Here is a 15,878-nt window from a genome sequence, read left to right on the forward strand (position 1 = left end):
CAATCTCACGTTCCCAGTTTTAATTAACGACACATTCCCTGAATGTCCTTCGTCAGCTTCCAGATTGAAACAGAATAAAGTGTAGCCGTTACCAAAGTCGTCACGTGTTATGGCCAACGATCTGTCCTTTAAATGTCTTCCTGTGGTTTGTATCAGCTGGTAAAATTCTCTGATATAGTGTTTTCTCTGGAAATTTGGCTGGAATGGTTTAGCAGGATAAGCCTGACTATCAGCATATAAAGACATAAATTCTATATCGCAGTTTTCAAAATGAAATGGATTACGCTGGTAGGAGCCTGTGTATGCTTCATTGTCTATGAATGCAATGATGACAAATTTAGGTATCCTACCCATAAATAAATTGTCATTTGTTGATATTCTAGCCCCTGCAGGTATGGAGAAGGTCTTTAAAGATACTCTGTCTACCGTGTATTTTGCGTTTGCATGGTGCAATGCCTTGCTGTGTGCAAGTCTGACGCTAGGTGATACACTAACTTTCTTGACAAAGAGACTGGCTGAGACAATTTTAACTCTGTATGCATTGGCATCCGCTGTCATGAGAGCAAATTCGTCTTTAGAGCGCACAAATTTCAGCGACAGGTCGATTCCATTAAGTAACAGTTTTTCTTGAAAAAACAGGTCTGCATGTACTGGCGCAATCAATTCAACAATACTACTATTTGCTGTGTAGCCACCTCTGGTCATCAGACCCTGGTTCTCTCCTTCTATAGATGTGTCATTCATGTGTGATGCTGTATCCTTACAGAATAACCCGGTGCTGAACTGTGTGTCTAAAGTGTCCTTATTATAATTGATAAGACATTCTATCACACCTCTGTATGGATATGTATTGGATGATTGACTAATGAGCCGGTCTCCCAAATTAATATCGACTTGACTAAATATGCTGCATCCAGGATAATTAATAAATCCTACATTAGCGTCCCTAGCCAGGTTTGAGCCATCAGCGTTTGTGATTCTCACCCGTGTGTAGATATATGAGTCATTTAGATCCAGGTAATCTTCACCCGACGATGAGATGTAAAACTCGATCGGCCCTCCATCAGTGATTGCAGATACAGGTGGGATTTCAATAAATGTACTTTTCTCAATGCTAGTCTGTGTGTATGGGACAGTAAAAAGATCGAGCTCTGTTTTTACACATTCTCCAGAATGACTGTGTAACAGTGCCATTTAGAATATGTCAAGCGCTGCAGTTTTTGAACGAGTGGTTCTGGGTCTCTTCACTCTGCGTGACGGTGTCCGTTTGGTGGCTCTCCTGCTAGGTTTTGTGGTTTTACGCTTTTTAGACAACGGCTGCCCTGGGGGTGGGGTCTTAGATGGTTTGGGCGTATACACATACAAGCCGTTACCGTCCTGCTTAGTGGTTGAGGGTCTGGTTATGTTGGTTATGACATCAGACACTATGCCCGATGCGGCTGTTTTTAGGTGTGGTTTGACTATGCTGACTCCTTTTTTAAACAGCGGTACTGCAAATCTAAACAAGCTACGGAACAACCCACCCAGACCTGTCCCATATTGTGTACTGGTCCCAACATACCCTCCGAGCTCTCCACCAGCCTGTGATAAGTAGTATTTTACATATTTTGAGTCATCAGAGTTGTAGACGGCCATCCTTTTTTTTTCAAAAATGCTGTGTTATCGGTCGGAAGTGTAACTTGACAAACACTTTGCCGTATAAAAAGGGTATGTGTTGATTTCGATCGTCTTTCAAATCAATTTCTATGTCGTCGATTAATGTCTTTGACACAGGTGTGTAGTGTGGGCTGTCAAATTGTAGAATAGGCAACCGGCGGTCATCGTCTGTAATATTTATAGCTCTTAATAGCCTCGCGTGGGCGTCACCCACAAGCTGGTAATCAACGATATCTGCATAAATAAAGATGTTATATTTTCCCCCGTATATGTCTGCGGGGTGCGGGGCATATGTGTTTTTATAATGAAGTGCAAACGGTTCTCCTGTTTTGAATCCTAGGATTTCCGCCAGTCTCCCTCTAAATGTGAGAATAGTCCCCCTAGGCCCCATAACACAGGCATGGTTACTAACGGCGTTGTACTGCATTTTAATGTCTCCAGTGGCTTGGTGCTGTTGACATTTAAAATTAAATTCTTTTATTATCTGTTCCACAGATGCATAATGGCCCACAGACAGTTCGATCATGGTTACGGCTATGGTTCCGTCTTTGACGGGGTCATGAATTTCCACTTCCGAATCTGATTGTGGAAAAGTCCGCCATATGCGTGGGTACTGTATCTCTATAACAGCGACCTCATATGGCTGATCCAAAACAATAGGTTTTGCTAGCTTTGTTCTAAAATTAGATATCTTATTACCCGGGTAAACATGTGATGAAGCATTCGAGAAGAGGCTTACATAGAAGCCTGCATTGTTGTTCTTTTTATTCATGCTTTCTCAGTCTATGCTCAGTGTTGAATGAATGTGTGTAGAGCTGCGTCATCTGAGTTAATTACGCCTCAACGATGTCTTTTTCTGGAATCCACGAATTAAAGCTGTTGGGCCATCCTAGCCATTTCACTAGCACCTGCTTTTTCCGACCCACTTTTTTTCTAGCCAATATGTTTTCAATTTTAAATGTTTTGTTTTCATCAACAACCACACGTTGTATCTCAGGCTCATAAAATGACCCTTTCAATACCTCTCCTGCTAGATCCACTAATCTGTACACTGGGGGCTGTCTCCCTATACGTTCCTTGACTGTGAAAATCTCATCGGTGTAGGTCTGCTCGTATCCTTTTCGAAACTTTCCTCTCAGTTTTGATATTCGTACAGTGTCACCGATATTAAATTTAAAGCGCAGTTCCCTCTGAGGCCTCGTTTTGTACAGCGCGTTGAAGACCGACTTCTCATTATCCTTATTCACCTCTGCCGGAGCCATTTGGATAGATCTGTGATAAGCATTGTTATATGCTTGTGTGAGATCTGGTATGATATCTACATATCTCCGGGAGTTGGCTGATGTTAAGTACTTCCACATTCTACCCTTGAAGCTACGATTGAATCTCTCGACAATACTGCATTTAACCTCGCTAGCTGTTGAGAAATGCTTGATATTATATCGCTTCATTAGCTGTTTAAAGGTTGCATTATAAAACTCTTTGCCTTCATCTGTTTGTAGTTTCACAGGGATCCTACCCTCACTAAGTATATCCTCAAAAGCAGCTGATACAACAGACCCTGTCTTGTTTGTTAGGCATCTAACCCATGCGTATTTTGAGAATACATCTATACATGTTAGCAGATATCTCACATTATCATTATCTGTCACATATTCACACATGTCAACCAGATCGGCTTGAAACTGTTTGTCGACCCCTGTCACCAATACTCTATTTCTGGGGAAATGGATCCTTGCAGGTTTATGGAGTGTGTAGGTGTCGTCTTGTTCTAAATAATGTTTGACCTGAGATAGTGGAGGTGTTACACCTGATGCCTCCCCTGCCGCTATACGTAGCTTATTTAAACTGGCTAACCCCGCAGGATGGGCTGGATCATGATATATTTTATGCAATGTGCTTTCCATGATTTACAAACCACAAATGACTATGATGTTGATGTTAACAAGTCTTTTTATTTAATTTTCACAAAGACACAATCACAGACAATGGATACTTGGACACCCCACATTAAACCAGATGTAACCCAGCCCAGTAGTTTCCAATCATGCGGAGCATGGCTGGTTTAACACGGCGGGCGCAAGTACTTGCATCTAGCAGGTGCCCAATGTTGTCATTAATGGCGCATACTATATATCGCTCTGATCTCAGTTCACACATGATGTGTTCTGCAACTCTGCGGATTTGTGTTCCAGACCCATCTGCAGTGGATGAGCGTACAAACAGCCGGATGGCAGGGATGAATCGCTCAGTCTGGAGCCTTATCATCACATCATCATAGTAGGTGTCGAAGAAATACTCAGACAATTCCTGCAAGCAGCTGTGTTGCACCTGACTGGGGTGGCCTGTTTGGCATCCGTAACATGTCTCTTGTATAAACTCATTCAAAGCCAACATTAACAGGTGGAGAGTTGCGAGTTTGATGTCGATTACAGTTTCATCCCACAGGTCTGATATGAGGGGGTCCTGCGAGCATTGTGGTGAGGGTGGTGGAGTCTGGGGGGTCGGGATTAGCAACTCTGTTGATGGTGACTCCAACAGGTCCCACGAGGGCGTGTCATTCTCTGTAAAATGAAAACCACAAGTTCTTAATTTGTCACATAGATACACACTCAACCCCACACACCCGCACATTAAACCTACCAGTTTATTGTTTAGCTGTCGGAAGGTCTTATGATTTTAGGTTTACACAGGGTACCAGGCAAACCAGTCTTCGGACAACTCGCCAGATCGTCAAAAACAAGGCGCTTTCTAATACTCTCGTACGCAGTGTTGAGTCTGTCCCTCTTGATCGCGTCATCAATCTGGCTAAACAGACGCGACAAACCTCTCCAGTCGCACCACTGTATAAAAAACAAGTCCTTAAACCATCTTGTGCGCTCTTCGAGGTTTAGAGGGTATGGATTTAACCTCCAGTTTTCAAGCCCTCTGGAAGCAATAAGACTATCCCTGTCATCACATACACTGAGAAAAATAAAGTCGTCGGGGTTGCGATTGAAACGATCAGCCTCAACCCTGTAAAGCTCAGGGCCTGATGCACTGTTCCACTGGGAAACATACAGCAGCTCTGGGAAACCCACATTGTCCAGGTCCGCACACACTACGGTGCGGAAGAGCTTCCAGTTTTTAGTAGACATGACTTGGGCTTCCCCCCAAAACAATCCCTCACCACAATCTACACTAAGCACAACTGTCCCTTCGGTATATTTAATGGCATACACATACCCTTCGACGCCTCGATATTCTAACTTGAATACAGTTCCATCTGCGGCGTTTCCACAGCGTTGCTTTTTACGTTGAGGACCCCGACTGCATACTCCTGAAGACATACCTAGAGTGCCTGTGGCATGGGCGATGTCCTGGCTGGGTGTCATTCCGAGCTCCATAGGTCGATGCGTCGGGGATCCTTAGCGAGCGCGATGTGTCGGTGCTCTAGGTCGATGCGTCGGGGATCCTTAGCGCAATGTGTCGGTGCTCTAGGTCGATGCGTCGGGGATCCTTAGCGCGATGTGTCGGTGCTCCTCAGACCGTGGCGGTGATGCTCTTAGAATGTGAAAGGATCGCTTTTATACCCATACAACCTAGCACATCCCACTAGGAGGAGTCGTTCCCGCCCAGAGGGTAAGAACACCTGAACGCGCATGCGCACACACACGAAACTGGTCAAATCGGTTGTCAAACCGGCCAAACCGGTTGTCAAACCGTTTGGTTGGCCGCCATCTTGGACTAGTGCCATCGAATTACTGAACGCGCATGCGCACACGCACGAAACCGGTCAAACCGGTTCTCAAACCGGTTTGGTTGGCCGCCATATTGGACAGGTGCCATCGTATTACTACTCCTGGGAAAAACAAAACTGACTGCTTAAGTTGGAAAATTGAGAAGGAGTCTGACACACTGCGAAAAAGAAACATACAAAATCACACACACACACGCAGAACATGCATTAACCCTACTAACACTTCCAAACACAAGAGAGCTCATGAAGATTAGACAACATCTTAAGCATGTGAGTCTGTTTATCATCTTGTCCAAGTCACTTAGTGCGATGCAAAGACCAGTGGACTCATAGCACATCAGTTACAAAATGATCAAATAATAGCAGAGAAGTGTGTAGGAAAGGCAGCTTTAAGAACATGCTCTGCTGGATATGCAGCTCCACAGACATGCATTAAACCTGCCTAATAACACAAACACACATGCAATGAAAATTAGCTTGTTATTTTTCATCAGTGTTCAAATAGTGTAAATTTAGCAGACACTTGTTATCAAATACTGAATTTATCCAATGCAAAAAAATTGACTCTCTAGGTTGCAGGACAACAGTTTAACTTTGTGGGAAAAAAGATTCTGGTTTGACCAACCAGTGATCAGACAATAAATTTAGTTGTTAATATAGTAAATTGGGAGATGCTTGCTGCTTGATTGATGCAGCACAAGTGATTTACTGTATGAGGGAAATTCTATTTGAACATGCATTTCTGTTGTCCTGTCATCTTAATGGGTTAATAGCTGATATGCAAATTAGTTGATCGTTCTTAGATTAATGAAAGGTGACTGAATTCTAGCACGAGTGAATGGGATGTTTGTTGTGTGTTGAGTGGAGACTCTAAAACACTGAGTTTCCTGTTTTGATGTGCGAGTGAATCCTGTACCTAGATACATAACTCTGAATACATCAGAACAAACGTCTTTTGTGAAGTGCATGACAACATGTCACATGTTTTATGATGAAGGGAAAAAGGGAAACATGGAATGCATGTAGAAGATTCAGCAGAAGCGGACAAGTGACATGAGAAAAACAAATAAGGGATGCAGTGTTTATGGAATAGTTGAAGATGGGCTATTGAGCTCATAGTGACTTTGCTTAAGAGAAGTCACTGATTACATTAATGTTGACTGAGTACATGGGATGATCCATGTCTGAGGCAAATTATGGTAATAATTGTAGTTTACTGATTTGAGAAAACCTGCACATGACACTTGTCTTGCTAGTGCTGAATGCTTATTACTCTTATGATATAATTGTTTATAAGTGTGAAGTTTGATTTCATTTCCAGATTTTGTTTTCCAGGCCATCATGGTGTGTATGCAGGCTCCTGGCAGAGCCAGTTTTTAAGCAAATTTAATATGCAAAACACACTAACATTTTTATTGCAGGATTATAGGTCCAGGGTTGTGCTGCTCCAGGGGAGGAGATGCCCTGATGTTACCTGGGATATGATCTAGCTAATCTTTTTCTTTAAAGACAGGAATCTGATTTTGATGAGTTGACTCATGGGAGTGTCCATGTGTCAAGATGAGGGATCCAGGATTAATATGAAACAATGAATTAACATTAAATTTTGGAATTAACATTAAATTTTGTTTTATATGATTTTTGCAGCGATTTGTGTGATTAACAGTTCATTCAACGGGTATTAAACCTATGCAAGTGGTGCATCCATGTTCAGATGAGGCTTTGATGGCCTATAAGTGAAATTCACTGAACTAAAGAATGTGGTTTGATGATTGTTGACATGCCCTCCAAATAGAAGTTTTTCCTCCTAGCAAGGAAATACAGGTGCAGCAGTAATCTCCTGAGGAATCTTCAGAGGCCCAGTGAAGAAGCGAGAACCATTCCAGGCACAGCTGACAGCCCAGGCAGTGGTTGAGGTCAAAGGTCAGACTTTGGAGCCACAGCAAGGACCATGAAATGAGTTGGAATGAGAGCTGTGCCAAAGGGGGCTTTCCAGAGGCCAACAGAGGAGACTGTGGACAACAGATGGGCACCTGAAGGATGAGGGGAGTGTGCCAAGCTCCATCGACAGCGCAGAGGGAGTCTAAGGATGACATCATGATTCTGTGAAAGCACAGGAACCGAAAGCTATGGTGGTGATGACAGCAATTTCCTATGAACATCAACTAATGCTGTGTCACTATACTGTGCATACGCTGGCGCACTGAAGACTGCTGGGATCATAACAGCAGTAAGATAACTGGACCCAGCACACTTTTCACCTCCCCCCCCCCCCCCCCCACACACACACACACACACACACACACACACTGTCTCGGCGAAATAAAGTGTTTTTGTACAGCTTCATGAAGTTAGCTGTAACTTTTGATAGACGACTCAGACACACTTTATTTCGTCAAGACAGTGCGTTTCTGACTAGTACATGCATTTGAATGGGGAACTCGCCTGAAACAAAGTATAGGTTTTCATTATGTGAATAACTTGAAAATCTTAGCTCACACAGCTTTAAAACCTGTTTGCCCAGAATAGGGATATTGAAGTCTATAAGATAAAGCCAGAAATATGTGTGTCTGAGTCTTCTATCAAAAATTACAGCTATTCATATGAAGTTGTACAAAGACGCTTTGTTTCGTGCGAGTTCCCCATTCAAATGCATGTAATCGTCAGAAAGGCACTGTCTTAACGAAATAAAGTATAGGTTTTCATTATGTGAATAACTTGAAAATCAAAGCTCAAACAGCTGCAAAACCTGTTTGCCCAGCACGGGGATATTGAGTTCTATAAGATAAAGCCATAAACATGTGTGTCTTAGTCGTCTATCAAAAGTTACACCGATTTATATGAAGTTGTGCAAAAACGTTCTTTCGTCAAGACAGTGCGTTTCTGACTATTACATGCATTTGAATGGGGAACACGCCCGAAACAAAGTATAGGTTTTCATTATGTGAATAATTTTAACATCTTAGCTCAAACAGCTGCAAAACCTGTTCTGTTTGCCCAGCACGGGGATATTGAGTTCTATAAGATAAAGCCATAAATATGTGTGTCTGAGTCTTCTATCAAAAGTTACAGCTATTTATATGAAGTTGTACAAAAACGCTTTCTTTCGTCAAGACAGTGTGTTTCTCACTGTTACATGCATTTGAATGGGGAACTCGCCCGAGACAAAGTATAGGTTTTCATTATGTGAACTTAAAAATCGTAGCTCAAATCCTGTTTGCCCAGAATGCGGATATTGAAGTCTATAAGATAAAGCCAGAAATATGTGTGTCTGAGTCTTCTATCAAAAGTTACAGCTATTCATATGAAGTTGTACAAAAACGCTTTCTTTCGTCAAGACAGTGCGTTTCTGACTATTACATGCATTTGAAAGGAGTTCTACCCCAACAGAAAATAGTTTTCATTTTGTGAATAACTTGAAAATCTTAGCTCAAACAGCTGCAAAACCTGTTTGCCCAGCACGGGGATATTGAATTCTATAAGATAAAGCCATAAACATGTATTTCTGAGTCTTCTATTGAAAGTTACAGCTGTCTTTATGAAGACCATGAAAAACGCTTTATTTCACCACGTTAGTGCGTTTCTCGCTATTACATGCATTTGAATGGAGTTCTCGCCCGACACAAAGTAGTTTTCATTATGTGAATAATTTTAAAATCTTAGCTCAAACGGCTGCCATACCTGTTTTCCCAGCACGGGGATATTGAGTTCTATAAGATAAAGCCATAAACATGTTTGTCTGATTCTTCTATCAAAAGTTACAGCTATTTATATTAATTTGTACAAAAAAGGCTTTATTTCGTCAAGACAATGCGTTTCTGACTATTACATGCATTTGAATGGAGTTCTCGCACGAAACAAAGTATAGGTATTCATTTTATGAATAACTTTAAAATCTTAGCTCAAACAGCTTTAAAACTATTTTCTCAACTCGGGGATATTGAATTCTATAAGATAAAGCCATAAACATGTTTGTCTGAGTCTTCTATCAAAAGTTACACCTATTTGTATTAAGTAGTACAAAAAGGCTTTATTTCGTCAAGACAGTGACTATTACATGCATTTGAATGGGGAACTCGCCTGAGACAAAGTATAGGTTTTCATTATGTGAATAACTTGAAAATCTTAGCTCAAACAGCTGCAAAAACCTGTTTGCCCAGAATGCGGATATTGAAGTCTATAAGATAAAGCCAGAAATATGTGTGTCTGAGTCTTCTATCAAAAGTTAAAGCTATTTATATGAAGTTGTACAAAAACGCTTTCTTTCCTCAAGACAATGCGTTTCTCACTGTTGCATGCATTTGAATGGGGAACTCGCCTGAAACAAAGTATAGGTTTTCATTATGTGAATAATTTTAAAATCTTAGCTCAAACGGCTGCAAAACCTGTTTGCCCAGCACGGGGATATTGAGTTCTATAAGATAAAGCCATAAATATGTATTTCTGAGTCTTCTATTGAAAGTTACAGCTGTCTTTATGAAGACCATGAAAAACGCTTTATTTCACCACGTTAGTGCGTTTCTCGCTATTACATGCATTTGAATGGAGTTCTCGCCCGACACAAAGTAGTTTTCATTATGTGAATAATTTTAAAATCTTAGCTCAAACGGCTGCCATACCTGTTTTCCCAGCACGGGGATATTGAGTTCTATAAGATAAAGCCATAAACATGTTTGTCTGATTCTTCTATCAAAAGTTACAGCGATTTATATGAAGTTGTACAAAAACGCTTTATTTCGCCAAGACAGTGTGTTTCTCACTGTTACATGCATTTGAATGGGAAACTCGCCTGAGACAAAGTATAGGTTTTCATTATGTGAATAATTTTAAAATCTTAGCTCAAACAGCTGCAAAACCTGTTCTGTTTGCCCAGCACGGGGGATATTGAGTTCTATAAGATAAAGCCATAAACATGTTTGTCTGAGTCTTCTATCAAAAGTTACAGCGATGAAGTTATATGAAGTTGTTCAAAAACGCTTTATTTCGCAAAGACAGTGCGTTTCTCACTGTTGCATGCATTTGAATTGGGAACTCGCCTGAAACAAAGTATAGGTTTTCATTATGTGAATAATTTTAAAATCTTAGCTCAAACGGCTGCAAAACCTGTTCTGTTTGCCCAGCACGGGGATATTGAGTTCTATAAGATAAAGCCATAAACATGTTTGTCTGAGTCTTCTATCAAAAGTTACAGCGATTTATATGAAGTTGTTCAAAAACGCTTTATTTCGCAAAGACAGTGCGTTTCTCACTGTTGCATGCATTTGAATGGAGAACTCGCCTGAAACAAAGTATAGGTTTTCATTATGTGAATAATTTTAAAATCTTAGCTCAAAAGGCTGCAAAACCTGTTTGCCCAGCACAGGGATATTGAGTTCTATAGGATAAAGCCATAAACATGTTTGTCTGAGTCTTCTATCAAAAGTTACAGCGATTTATATGAAGTTGTTCAAAAACGCTCTATTTCGCCAAGACAGTGTGTTTCTCACTGTTGCATGCATTTAAATGGGAAACTCGCCTGAAACAAAGTATAGGTTTTCATTATGTGAATAATTTTAAAATCTTAGCTCAAACGGCTGCAAAACCTGTTCTGTTTGCCCAGCACCGGGATATTGAGTTCTATAAGATAAAGCCATAAACATGTTTGTCTGAGTCTTCTATCAAAAGTTACAGCGATTTATATGAAGTTGTTCAAAAACGCTTTATTTCGCAAAGACAGTGCGTTTCTCACTGTTGCATGCATTTGAATGGGGAACTCGCCTGAAACAAAGTATAGGTTTTCATTATGTGAATAATTTTAAAATCTTAGCTCAAACGGCTGCAAAACCTGTTCTGTTTGCCCAGCACGGGGATATTGAGTTCTATAAGATAAAGCCATAAACATGTTTGTCTGAGTCTTCTATCAAAAGTTACAGCGATTTATATGAAGTTGTTCAAAAACGCTTTATTTCGCCAAGACAATGCGTTTCTCACTGTTGCATGCATTTGAATGGGGAACTCGCCTGAAACAAAGTATAGGTTTTCATTATGTGAATAATTTTAAAATCTTAGCTCAAACGGCTGCAAAACCTGTTCTGTTTGCCCAGCACGGGGATATTGAGTTCTATAAGATAAAGCCATAAACATGTTTGTCTGAGTCTTCTATCAAAAGTTACAGCGATTTATATGAAGTTGTTCAAAAACGCTTTATTTCGCCAAGACAATGCGTTTCTCACTGTTGCATGCATTTGAATGGGGAACTCGCCTGAAACAAAGTATAGGTTTTCATTATGTGAATAATTTTAAAATCTTAGCTCAAACGGCTGCAAAACCTGTTCTGTTTGCCCAGCACGGGGATATTGAGTTCTATAAGATAAAGCCATAAACATGTTTGTCTGAGTCTTCTATCAAAAGTTACAGCGATTTATATGAAGTTGTTCAAAAACGCTTTATTTCGCCAAGACAGTGCGTTTCTCACTGTTGCATGCATTTGAATGGGGAACTCGCCTGAAACAAAGTATAGGTTTTCATTATGTGAATAATTTTAAAATCTTAGCTCAAACGGATGCAAAACCTGTTCTGTTTGCCCAGCACAGGGATATTGAGTTCTATAAGATAAAGCCATAAACATGTTTGTCTGAGTCTTCTATCAAAAGTTACAGCGATTTATATGAAGTTGTTCAAAAACGCTTTATTTCGCCAAGACAATGCGCTTCTCACTGTTACATGCATTTAAATGGGAAACTCGCCTGAAACAAAGTATAGGTTTTCATTATGTGAATAATTTTAAAATCTTAGCTCAAACGGCTGAAAAACCTGTTCTGTTTGCCCAGCACGGGGATATTGAGTTCTATAAGATAAAGCCATAAACATGTTTGTCTGAGTCTTCTATCAAAAGTTACAGCGATTTATATGAAGTTGTTCAAAAACGCTTTATTTCGCAAAGACAGTGCGTTTCTCACTGTTGCATGCATTTGAATGGGGAACTCGCCTGAAACAAAGTATAGGTTTTCATTATGTGAATAATTTTAAAATCTTAGCTCAAACGGCTGCAAAACCTGTTCTGTTTGCCCAGCACGGGGATATTGAGTTCTATAAGATAAAGCCATAAACATGTTTGTCTGAGTCTTCTATCAAAAGTTACAGCGATTTATATGAAGTTGTTCAAAAACGCTTTATTTCGCAAAGACAGTGCGTTTCTCACTGTTGCATGCATTTGAATGGGAAACTCGCCTGAAACAAAGTATAGGTTTTCATTATGTGAATAATTTTAAAATCTTAGATCAAAAGGCTGCAAAACCTGTTCTGTTTGCCCAGCACGGGGATATTGAGTTCTATAAGATAAAGCCATAAACATGTTTGTCTGAGTCTTCTATCAAAAGTTACAGCGATTTATATGAAGTTGTTCAAAAACGCTCTATTTCGCCAAGACAGTGTGTTTCTCACTGTTGCATGCATTTAAATGGGAAACTCGCCTGAAACAAAGTATAGGTTTTCATTATGTGAATAATTTTAAAATCTTAGCTCAAACGGCTGCAAAACCTGTTCTGTTTGCCCAGCACAGGGATATTGAGTTCTATAAGATAAAGCCATAAACATGTTTGTCTGAGTCTTCTATCAAAAGTTACAGCGATTTATATGAAGTTGTTCAAAAACGCTTTATTTCGCAAAGACAGTGCGTTTCTCACTGTTGCATGCATTTGAATGGGGAACTTGCCTGAAACAAAGTATAGGTTTTCATTATGTGAATAATTTTAAAATCTTAGCTCAAACGGCTGCAAAACCTGTTCTGTTTGCCCAGCACGGGGATATTGAGTTCTATAAGATAAAGCCATAAACATGTTTGTCTGAGTCTTCTATCAAAAGTTACAGCGATTTATATGAAGTTGTTCAAAAACGCTTTATTTCGCCAAGACAATGCGTTTCTCACTGTTGCATGCATTTGAATGGGGAACTCGCCTGAAACAAAGTATAGGTTTTCATTATGTGAATAATTTTAAAATCTTAGCTCAAACGGCTGCAAAACCTGTTCTGTTTGCCCAGCACGGGGATATTGAGTTCTATAAGATAAAGCCATAAACATGTTTGTCTGAGTCTTCTATCAAAAGTTACAGCGATTTATATGAAGTTGTTCAAAAACGCTTTATTTCGCCAAGACAGTGCGTTTCTCACTGTTGCATGCATTTGAATGGGGAACTCGCCTGAAACAAAGTATAGGTTTTCATTATGTGAATAATTTTAAAATCTTAGCTCAAACGGATGCAAAACCTGTTCTGTTTGCCCAGCACAGGGATATTGAGTTCTATAAGATAAAGCCATAAACATGTTTGTCTGAGTCTTCTATCAAAAGTTACAGCGATTTATATGAAGTTGTTCAAAAACTCTTTATTTCGCCAAGACAATGCGTTTCTCACTGTTGCATGCATTTGAATGGGGAAATCGCCTGAAACAAAGTATAGGTTTTCATTATGTGAATAATTTTAAAATCTTAGCTCAAACGGCTGCAAAACCTGTTCTGTTTGCCCAGCACGGGGATATTGAGTTCTATAAGATAAAGCCATAAACATGTTTGTCTGAGTCTTCTATCAAAAGTTACAGCGATTTATATGAAGTTGTACAAAAACGCTTTATTTCGCCAAGACAGTGTGTTTCTCACTGTTACATGCATTTGAATGGGAAACTCGCCTGAAACAAAGTATAGGTTTTCATTATGTGAATAATTTTAAAATCTTAGCTCAAACGGCTGCAAAACCTGTTCTGTTTGCCCAGCACGGGGATATTGAGTTCTATAAGATAAAGCCATAAACATGTTTGTCTGAGTCTTCTATCAAAAGTTACAGCGATTTATATGAAGTTGTACAAAAACGCTTTATTTCGCCAAGACAGTGTGTTTCTCACTGTTACATGCATTTGAATGGGGAAATCGCCTGAAACAAAGTATAGGTTTTCATTATGTGAATAATTTTAAAATCTTAGCTCAAACGGCTGCAAAACCTGTTTGCCCAGCACGGGGATATTGAGTTCTATAAGATAAAGCCATAAACATGTTTGTCTGAGTCTTCTATCAAAAGTTACAGCGATTTATATGAAGTTGTTCAAAAACGCTTTATTTCGCCAAGACAATGCGTTTCTCACTGTTACATGCATTTGAATGGGAAACTCGCCTGAGACAAAGTATAGGTTTTCATTATGTGAATAATTTTAAAATCTTAGCTCAAACGGCTGCAAAACCTGTTCTGTTTGCCCAGCACGGGGATATTGAGTTCTATAAGATAAAGCCATAAACATGTTTGTCTGAGTCTTCTATCAAAAGTTACAGCGATTTATATGAAGTTGTTCAAAAACGCTTTATTTCGCCAAGACAATGCGTTTCTCACTGTTACATGCATTTGAATGGGGAACTCGCCTGAGACAAGGTATAGGTTTTCATTATGTGAATAATTTTAAAATCTTAGCTCAAACGGCTGCAAAACCTGTTTGCCCAGCACGGGGATGTTGAGTTCTATAACATAAAGCCATAAACATGTTTGTCTGAGTCTTCTATCAAAAGTTACAGCGATTTATATGAAGTTGTTCAAAAACGCTTTATTTCGCCAAGACAATGCGTTTCTCACTGTTACATGCATTTGAATGGGAAACTCGCCTGAGACAAAGTATAGGTTTTCATTATGTGAATAATTTTAAAATCTTAGCTCAAACGGCTGCAAAACCTGTTCTGTTTGCCCAGCACGGGGATATTGAGTTCTATAAGATAAAGCCATAAACATGTTTGTCTGAGTCTTCTATCAAAAGTTACAGCGATTTATATGAAGTTGTTCAAAAACTCTTTATTTCGCCAAGACAATGCGTTTCTCACTGTTGCATGCATTTGAATGGGGAAATCGCCTGAAACAAAGTATAGGTTTTCATTATGTGAATAATTTTAAAATCTTAGCTCAAACGGCTGCAAAACCTGTTTGCCCAGCACGGGGATATTGAGTTCTATAAGATAAAGCCATAAACATGTTTGTCTGAGTCTTCTATCAAAAGTTACAGCGATTTATATGAAGTTGTTCAAAAACGCTTTATTTCGCCAAGACAATGCGTTTCTCACTGTTGCATGCATTTGAATGGGGAACTCGCCTGAAACAAAGTATAGGTTTTCATTATGTGAATAATTTTAAAATCTTAGCTCAAACAGCTGCAAAACCTGTTCTGTTTGCCCAGCACGGGGATATTGAGTTCTATAAGATAAAGCCATAAACATGTTTGTCTGAGTCTTCTATCAAAAGTTACAGCGATTTATATGAAGTTGTTCAAAAACGCTTTATTTCGCCAAGACAATGCGTTTCTCACTGTTACATGCATTTGAATGGGAAACTCGCCTGAGACAAAGTATAGGTTTTCATTATGTGAATAATTTTAAAATCTTAGCTCAAACGGCTGCAAAACCTGTTCTGTTTGCCCAGCACGGGGATATTGAGTTCTATAAGATAAAGCCATAAACATGTTTGTCTGAGTCTTCTAT

The 15,878-nt window shown here is 39.6% G+C and overlaps 1 protein-coding gene and 1 long non-coding RNA gene across 2 annotated transcripts in view; one reads left to right on the forward strand and one right to left on the reverse strand.

Moving 5' to 3' along the window:
• pde1ca (phosphodiesterase 1C, calmodulin-dependent a) overlaps positions 1-15,878 on the forward strand; it is a 368,845-nt gene that overhangs the window by 78,488 nt on the left and 274,479 nt on the right. The gene's annotated exons all lie outside the window — the stretch shown is intronic.
• On the reverse strand, positions 3,592-5,436 carry LOC145430899 (uncharacterized). Its single transcript, XR_013911223.1, has 2 exons — positions 4,300-5,436; positions 3,592-4,220 (listed from the first exon to the last, which is right to left on the reverse strand). It is a non-coding gene; the product is annotated as an uncharacterized LOC145430899 (long non-coding RNA).

Source organism: Astatotilapia calliptera, chromosome 9 (genome assembly GCF_964374335.1).
Source record: "Astatotilapia calliptera chromosome 9, fAstCal68.1, whole genome shotgun sequence".
Taxonomy (NCBI): domain Eukaryota; kingdom Metazoa; phylum Chordata; class Actinopteri; order Cichliformes; family Cichlidae; genus Astatotilapia; species Astatotilapia calliptera.